This window comes from Lathyrus oleraceus, chromosome 2, assembly GCF_024323335.1.
Source record: "Lathyrus oleraceus cultivar Zhongwan6 chromosome 2, CAAS_Psat_ZW6_1.0, whole genome shotgun sequence".
Lineage (NCBI taxonomy): Eukaryota > Viridiplantae > Streptophyta > Magnoliopsida > Fabales > Fabaceae > Lathyrus > Lathyrus oleraceus.
The window spans coordinates 369664032-369673526 of NC_066580.1; positions in this window are offsets into that span (position 1 = coordinate 369664032).

Here is a 9495-nt window from a genome sequence, read left to right on the forward strand (position 1 = left end):
AATCTGTTTCAAATCCATGTAGTAATGTTTTTTTTTAATGAAAGTGTACAATGTGATACTAAAATTAAATTTTAAGTCTATGAAGAAAAAAAAAAATACACAATTATAAAATAATTGTCCAGAGTCACTCAATCAATAACAATGTCTATATCCTTAAATCATGTTTTAATTTGAAAATTATATTAATGACCAAGTAAATTAATAAATTTCTATTAAATGATGAATGCAATATTTTAATCTTATAAATTGTTATCACATAAAATAAATAATAAATTATTACACTCTTAAACTAATTTATTTATTTATTTTGATTTTTTTACCCAAATATCCCTGATTTTCAAAAAAAAATAATTCAAAATAACTCTGATTTCAAAAAAAATCTCAATCTATCCCACTTTTAAGAGTAGGCGTCAAACCAATTGGCGTCTCCTCTTAAACTTAGAGAGGAGACGCCAATTGGATTGGCTAGGGCTCCTTGTGTCGCGAATCCAATTGACGTCCATGTGTAAAGCTTAAAGGGAAGCGCCAATTGGAATGACATCTTTGTGTGTTTTGTAATTTTTTTATAAAAAAACTCTACATGATAGATAAAGTCGAAATCAGACCAATTCATATTAATATTAATTCCCGTTTACACAAAAAAGACTAATGTTGATGACCAGGATCACTTAACCGACCTCCGGTCCCACATCCCCTAGCTACCTGAACTCGTGGCCCTAACCCACGTTGATGATTCACCCCCAAGTGTTTGAGTATCTGAGGGTCCAGGAACATCACCACCAATTGCAGGAGATTGTCTTTTGAGATAGTCAAACAAATCAATGTAGTCTTGTGTATGCATTGAAGGTGTACCGTCATAGCTGAGTTCATGACCCATGCCAAAGTAGTTGGGTTGTGTTTGAGTTGTTGGAGAGCGACCGGGTAAATTGAAGGGAGACATTGGTGTGAGATGCGTCGAGGAAAGGTTGGAAAGATTGTTGTGGTGTTTGGTAGACATATGGTTGTTGAAGGTTTCAATTTTGAGATGTTTGGGCTTCTTGGCTATGGTAGGAGGAGGGACGGTTGGTGTTAAATGATCGTTGAGTGTTTTGGCTAAGACAACTTTGGTAGGGTGATGTGTTGGGTGTGAAACGATGTTGGGTCTCTGGTTGATGATCTAGTTGTTGGTGGTGGTACGAGGTATGCTCTTGGTATTGTGGTTGGGTGTATGGCATGTTAGGATTGTATGTTTGTGTGTTTGTGGAACGGAAAGTTTGACGGATAGGGGGTTGTGAGTAGTCGGTCTGACAATGTTGTTGGGGGTTAGATGTTGAGCCTTCTGGTGTGTAAGTTGTTTGGCGTGGGTCGTATAGGTACATATCCTTGGCGATGAACTCAAAATCAATCGATCGGTACCAAGCCATATAATTCTGACTTGGTTTTTCTTCAGTTGGCATCACAGTGCTAGTTAAGACATGGTCATGACGGTGTTTCCATTTGCAACACTCAAATCTAGCGAAGCTTTGCCATGGGTTAAAGTTCCATTGGTCATTATCTTTGTATAGATGCCATTCTCCTAGGTTTGCTGGGGGATCTGGGATGTGTTGAAGCATATTGAACTGCAATTTAACACAATCATTGTTGTGCATCTCCACAACGGTGAATCTTATGATCGGTGTGCATGCAGTCCAAACGGCTGCGTCTTCTTCGTTGATTTCATGGTCATGATCCAAATTTAGGTATGGACGCCAAATGAACTGAAATGTGAACATATGTTAGATTATAAATTTGGTAGAAGAAATTAACAAATTATTACGAAATGATTAGGTTATTATCCATACATCTGTCGGTCGAAGGTGATCAAAGAGATTGCGATATTGGGTAATACAGTCTCTAGGACATCTGTTATAACTCATACCACGTGCCGACCATCTGCACCATAAAGGTAAAAATACTATTTAGAGATAATAATCGGTAAAGTAAGTAAATATAGTCCATTTTAAAGAACTTACTTTTGTGCATACGGGAATGTGAAAGAGTTGTTGTTGACGGACTAGGGACGGTAGTCTGGACCAACCCCATGCTTGGAGCAAAACAACACATCCAAAAAAGGTAGATGTGTCTTTGTGTGAATTTTTACACAAAGAGCTATAAATATAAGACAGACAAGCGGATCCCCAACTGTAACTTCCTATTCTATCTACATGTCTTACTAAAGGTAAATACATTACATGCATACTAGAACCACTACATTCGGGAAATAAAAAAAATCAATTAAAAGCATAATGTAACACCTAATTTTTATCATTTGAGCCTCTTCGATAGAATGCTCATCTAATTGTAAGCTGTTATAGTATGCCTTAAGGCGTGAAAGGAGTATACCTTCACCTCTCGAGTTATCATCTAATAGATCAGCATCCAAGAGGTCCATGCAAATTGAATTCGCATAGTTAGTTTTACCATTTACCGCTTTACCTTCGATAGGCAGTCCCAATAACATGTAGACGTCTTCTAACATCACAGTACACTCACTGGTTGAAAACCAGAATGTGTGTGTCTTGGGACTCCATCCTTCACATAACACAAGAATGATTTTATTATCCACCGACCAAGACATTATTTTTCTTATATGTCCAAAACCGGCGAGTTCGACATACGGTTGAATCATCGGGTCCATGTGTACATATTCGTGGACCCGAGTTCGAAACCTTGAAACATCCTATAAAAATAACAACAAAACATGTTACTTTATAAAAGATAAACAATAAATTAAGTATCGTTATTAAAAGGTATTCTAGACAAATAACAGAAGAATTAAACGTTTACCTAAGTTGTTATGTTTGCAACTGTTCCTCTGTGTGATTCACCCATTGTGAGGAGAGACATCTTGTCGAAGATGAAAGAGGTTGTTACAGATGAAAGAGGTTGTTGCAGATGAAAGAGTTGATGTTGTTGAGGAAGAAGTGAGTGTTGGTGTGGGAAAAATATGAGAGTTTGTTGCCTATTTATAAGGTGTGACATGCAAAAGTGTGGAAGCATGGAAAATTGTGATTGCATGTGCTAGCCAAATGGTTTGGCGCCCATGTGCATTTGCCACATGCTAGCCCAAATCAAATTGGCGCCTCCCCTAGGCTCATGCATGCTACATCTTGACCTAGCCTGGCGCATGCATGGCTCTGCATGCTTGGTTACGAGGTCTGCATGCAAGACATGGTATCGCCAATTGGACTAGCGCCCATGTGCAAGCATTACAAGCTAGCGCCAGTTGGACTGGCGCTAGGGCTTGCATGTTTGACACGTGGCTTCTCTCTGACTTGCATGCTTGACACATCACTTCTGTCTTGCTTGCATGTTTTACACATCACTTCTAACTTACTTGCATGTTTTACACATCACTTCTGACTTACTTGCATGTTTGACACATCACTTCCGTTTAGCTTTGCACCTTTGACATATCACTTACCTATTTAAGTGTCTTACTATCTACACCCAACAATCAACACAAATTCATCTGCACCAAAAAATTAATTTTCATCTACACGAGAAATATTACAATGTCATCTTCACCAAAATATAGTATCAATGTTCACTGCAATGGTGAGACATATGAGTCTGAGTTATACGAGTTTTGTTTTCGAAACACCGATACCATCCGACTTACGATCAAGAGAAATTCAAATTTCTTGCATTTGAAAAAACAAATTGAATCCTGCATAGGATCTGGTATTGTGTCAAAGATCATAGAACAAAATCCAATTTTTTTTAGAACAGTCAATGCAAATTTTTCCCACTGAAGGTACTGGATTATGAAGATGTTGAATATATGTTTGTTAGTCACGAACATTCTGGTTGCAACTGTATTGAGTTATATATTACTCTTCAACCAAGTATACCATCTCAGCAATTTCAAATAACTAATCAAGTTGAATCTGATGAATTTGATTCAGAAAACTCAAATGACGCCGACCCAGAAGCAGAAGCAGAAGTCAACGTCGTTGATGAAGAAGAAGAAGAGACCGAGACACAGGTTGATCATATGATGAATAACAACATTGAAGATGATGATCAACCAACTCCATTACCTCCAAGTCATGTATACAATCCGCCTAAACATATGACAAACATGGATCTGCATGACGATGAAACATCCAACAGTGTTTTTTATAACCTGTATCCACGATCAGAAGGCGAGTTAAATGTGGGAGACATGTTCCTCACTAAATAAGAATGTATGCGAGCTATCAAAAAATTTCACATGAATAACTCTGCTGATTTCACAGTGAAATGCACTGATTCGAGAAAGTATGTCATCGAATGTCGTAACATCCTTTGTAAGTTTCGGTTGGTTGCGTCTCACAAAAAGAAAAATGACTCTTGGGAGATGGCTTCAATAGACCCACCCCACAGTTGCATTGCAACTAACGTTGAACAAGATCACCAGAAAATTAAGCGTTGTATTGATATGTCAAGACATTTTGCTGCTTGTTAACAAAGATCCATCAGTGAAGGTGAGTATAATAATATCTCATATCAGAACAAGATATAATTATACTTCATCTTACGAGAAAGCATGGATTGCGAGGACAAAGGTTGTTGAACAGGTATTCGGCAACTGGGAGAATTCATACAAAGAATTACCACGGTTTTTATGGGCCCTAAAAATATATGTACCAGGAACTGTTGCAATTATGGAGACATTGTCAGCATTTGCGCCAGACGGAACATGTGTTGCTGGAAATAGAATCTTTCACCGCCTCTTTTGGGCGTTGATCCGTGCATCAAAGGTTTTGCATTATGTAAACCTATTACTCAAATTGATGGAACATGGTTATACGACAAATACAAGGGTACTTTGCTTATGAAGGTTGCACAAGATGGCAACAACAATGTATTTCCCATTTCCTTTGCTCTGGTTGAAGGTGAAACCGCTGGTGGTTGGGGTTTCTTTCTTCGACATCTCATAACACATGTCGCTCCACAAGCCAATCTTTGTTTGATTTTAGATAGATATGCTTCCATTGAGAGTGCTTACAATAACCATGATAACGGATGGCATGATCCTCCTTCTACCCATGTCTATTGCATTAGACATATCACACAAAACTTCATGCATGCAATCAAAGATAAGAACCTTCTCAAAAAAGTGGTGAATGTTGGGTATGCTCTAACTCAGTCGTCATTTCAATATTACCATGATGAAATTAGACTGTCTAATGCGGATGTAGGAAGATGGGTGGATAACATACCGGTAGAGCTGTGGACAAAGGCATTTGACGGAGGCTGTCGATGGGGCCACATGATAACAAACCTTGTGGAATACATGAACAACGTATTCAAGTGCATTAGAAATCTACCAATAACTGCTTTGGTCAGAATAACCTATTATAGGTTGGCTTCTACCTTCGCAATCAGAGGTGAAAGATTGAGTGCAGTTTTAATGTCGGGTCAAATCTTTAGTGAATGTTGTATGAAAGTGATGAAAGAGGAGAGTATCAGAGCTAGCACACACGTGGTAATAGTCTTTGACCGTCATAGGCAAAATTTCAGCGTATAGGAAACAATGGACCACAATGAGGGGAGACCAAATTTATCCTATGTTGTCAAACTAAACAGAAGTTGGTGCGAGTGTGGAAAGTTCCAAGCCTTTCGCCATGTATGTTGTGCTTGGTGACCTCTGTATGGTGAGATAAGTTCTAACCTGAACTTGAGTGAAATTAAGATAGGAGAATGGTGTAATCATGTTTAACTTGTGTGGAGTTGTCCTTAACAAGTTGGCTTGAGATCCATCTACTCAGTGAAGACCTCTTTGAAGTTACTGATGTCACACAAGTTATTTGTGGATAGGCATTACTTTCTCTAAACTCGGGGTCCGAGAAGATGAGGAATGTAGAACATTTAACCCAACTTGACCTAATTAGGACGTAGTGCAGAGACTGTTCAAGTATAGACTTGATAACAGTTGTTACACGATACTACACTCGGACGAGTTTCTCTTGAGAATATTATGGGTTGATGAATCGATCATCCTAACCTATAATATCCGATAGATGGGATTAAGACTCTTGGCACTTTTTATAACATGATCTACAGGTTTTATCCTTAGTACACTCCTTTGGGATGGTTCTTAACCTGACTCCATGCTCGTGACTCACAACAAACCCTTTGACTATTGGTTGATCCGATCAAGTCTTGTCAATATCAATGGAACTTGGGTGTTGATAAGGTGAAAACCATAATCCACCAAAATGCATGATTGATCTTGATGATGACTTAATCCACCCCTTGACCTTTGTTTGTGTTTCCCTTGTTTGTGATTGTTGCATTCATGCATACATGCACATCATAACATTCATCACAGAAATAAATTTCAAGGAAACTAAGGTCTTATTTGCAAATATTTTCAGACCATGGATTGTGGATGAAGGAACACTAAGAAGTATAGTTTCAGATGTCCTAATTTGAAAGAGATAAGGAAGTTGTCATCCTTTATACTAGATCCCTTGGACTTCAAGCAACGTCATGGGAAGCTTTTGTATGTATTATCTACTGATGTGGTTGAAGGACTTCTGAGTGTTTTGGTTCAGTTCTATGACCCTCTCTACTGGTGCTTCATTTTTCCTGACTATCAGCTTGTGCCTACATTGGAGGAGTGTGCCCATCTCTTGGGTATGCCCATATCTGACAAGGTACCTTTCAGTGGATTATAGGAGATTCCCAGATCTCATGTCATAGCTAAATCTCTTCATTTGAAGAAATTTGATATTGATGCTCATTTGGTGAAGAAATGAGGTATTCTTTGGTTGAATTATGGGTTTCTCATTGGTAAAGCTACTGTTTTTGCTCAGACCGATAACATTGATGCTTTTGAAGCTATTTTTGTTCTGCTCATCTATGGTTTAGCTTTGTTCCCTAGCATTGACAGTTTTGTTGATGTTAACGCCATTAGAATCTTCTTGATTGGGAATCCTATTCCTACTCTGTTGGGTGACATGTATCTCTCTTTGTATTTGAGAAATTCTAAAGGTGGTGGGACTATTGTGTGATGTGTTCTTTTTTTGTACAAGTGGTTTATTTCGCACTTGCCTTAGACGCCCGCTTTTGTGGAGAATCGACAATGTCTACGGTGGTCTCAAAGACTTATGTCTCTCACTAATGATGATATTGTTTGGTATGATTCTGACCTGAGTAGCTTGGACATTATTGATAGTTGTGGTGAGTTCTCTAATGTGCCTTTCATAGGTACACAAGGAGGAATCAACTACAACCCTGCTTTGGCTCGTCGTCAACTTGAGTTCCCCTTTAGAGATAAACCCAATAACACTCAGTTAGAAGGTTTATTTTATCAAGAGGGTAAAGATCCACAACTTTTGAAGAAAAGGATGATACATGCTTGGCATAATGTGCATAGGAAAGAAAGATCCGAGCTTGGTCCATGTAACTGTGTAGCTTTGAAAGCTTACACTATTTGGGTGAAGAAGAGAGCCTTGGAGCTCAAGATGTCGTACGCTTGTGAAAGACCTATGTATATGGTTGTCGCTGAGCCATCAACTCTCCCTAACCAAGATGTAGAGGAGTTGGAAGATGCACTAGCCAAGATGAAGCAAGAGAAAGATCTGTTGGAAGATTTGTTCCATGCTTTGATCCAAAAGCATAAAGAGTTGCAACTTGAGTCTAAGGACAAGGATGTAGTTATTGAGATTCTTGAAGGCCATGTAGTGAAGAGATAGAGAGAGCTAGAGTGTTTATCTTCCTCTAGCATGCCTCAACCTTCCGGTGCTTGGAAGAAGATTGTTGATAAGGTAATTCTTGAGAAAGCTCAGATGAAGACATCCTTTGAGTCCGAAATTCGACGCATCCGAAAGAATTGTGCACCCATAGCCAGATTATCTGATGTAGTTGCTAGGGATCCTTAGGATGATAGTTTCTTTTTCTCTTGTATTTGTACTTAGGTTTCTGAAATTGTACTCGGTTTAATCCTTCCAATTTTATGAATAAAAAGAGATTTTTAAGGTCAAATGAATTGTTAATTGTTATTATTTGAATATAAATATAAATATATATATATATATATATATATATATATATATATATATATATATATATATATATATATATATATATTTACAAATGAGACTTCATATATTCCTTAAAATTAAAAACAATTAAAACATTTAATTACATGCATCATTTGCATAACAAGTTTCTTCTGCCAAATGTCTTATCAGTTCTTCTTCTGTGCATCAGCCAAGTTGACTCATCGCTATAATACTCGTGCTAATCAACTGAAGAGAATGGAGCATCTAGAGCAAGAGAATAAAGAGCTGAAGGATGAAATCGCCAGACTTACAACGCTAATGGAATCCGTGATTGCTGCCCATAATCAGTCGGCACCGTCTCCTGTAACTCCTCCTTCTCAGAGGACCGTCATTTCTAAGATTGCTTCTTCAGTTGTTCATGTTGCAGCTTCCAGTCAACCCATTCCTGGTATGCCTGTTGGATCCCCTTGGGGGAATGCCACCAAATTTTATGCCAGAAGGGTATGCGCCCACATTTATTTCTCTACTGGCATCTAGCCCGGTCATGTCAGTGCCACCTCCTGTTGTTCACACTCTTCCTCGTGTTGAGGACACCATCTACCACTATGATCCGTCTGAAGGTCCGGATGTCTATGAGAAAATGGATGAGATGAAAGATCAATTCCTTGAGTTGCGCAAATAATTGAAAACTCTTAGAGAGAAATATTTGTTTGGGAAGAGTGTCGCTGAACTCTGCTTAGTTCCTAATGTCAAGATTCTAGTGAAATTCAAGGTCCCAGACTTTGAAAAGTACAAAGGGAATATTTTTCCGCTGATCCATCTTGTTATGTATGCCAGAAAAATGTCTACTCAAACTGATAATGATCAGTTGTTGATTCACTACTTCTAAGACAGTTTAGTTGGAGCCGCCCTGAGATGGTATATGGGCCTGGATAGGGCAAGCGTCTGTACTTTCAATGACTTAGGCAAGGCCTTTATCAAGCTGTATAAGTACAATGTTGATATGGCACCTGATAGAGATCAATTGAGGTTGATGTCTCAGAAGGATAAAGAGACATTTAAAGAATATGCCCAGAGATGGAGAGAATTGGCTACTCAGATAAGTCCACATGTTGAGGAGAAGGAGATGACTAAGATCTTCTTGAAAACTCTGAGTTCATTTTATTAAGAACGCATGATTGTAAGTGCCCCTAATGATTTTACCGAAATAGTAAACATGGAGATGATGCTAGAAGAAGGAGTCCGTGAAGGACATTTGTCTAAAGAAGAGGCGGCATCTAGCAAAAAAATATGGTGGTAGTTTCTCTAAGAGGAAGGAAGAAGAAACTAATTCAATATTAATGGAGAGGCAGAGGAGACCTCGTGTCAGAAAAAGTTCTCAACCCAGTCAACATCAGCACCAAGTTTCTTCAGTAATTCCAGTTTTTTTCTAATAATTCTAATAATCAATCAGTTCCAAATCAGAAACAACATCATCAAT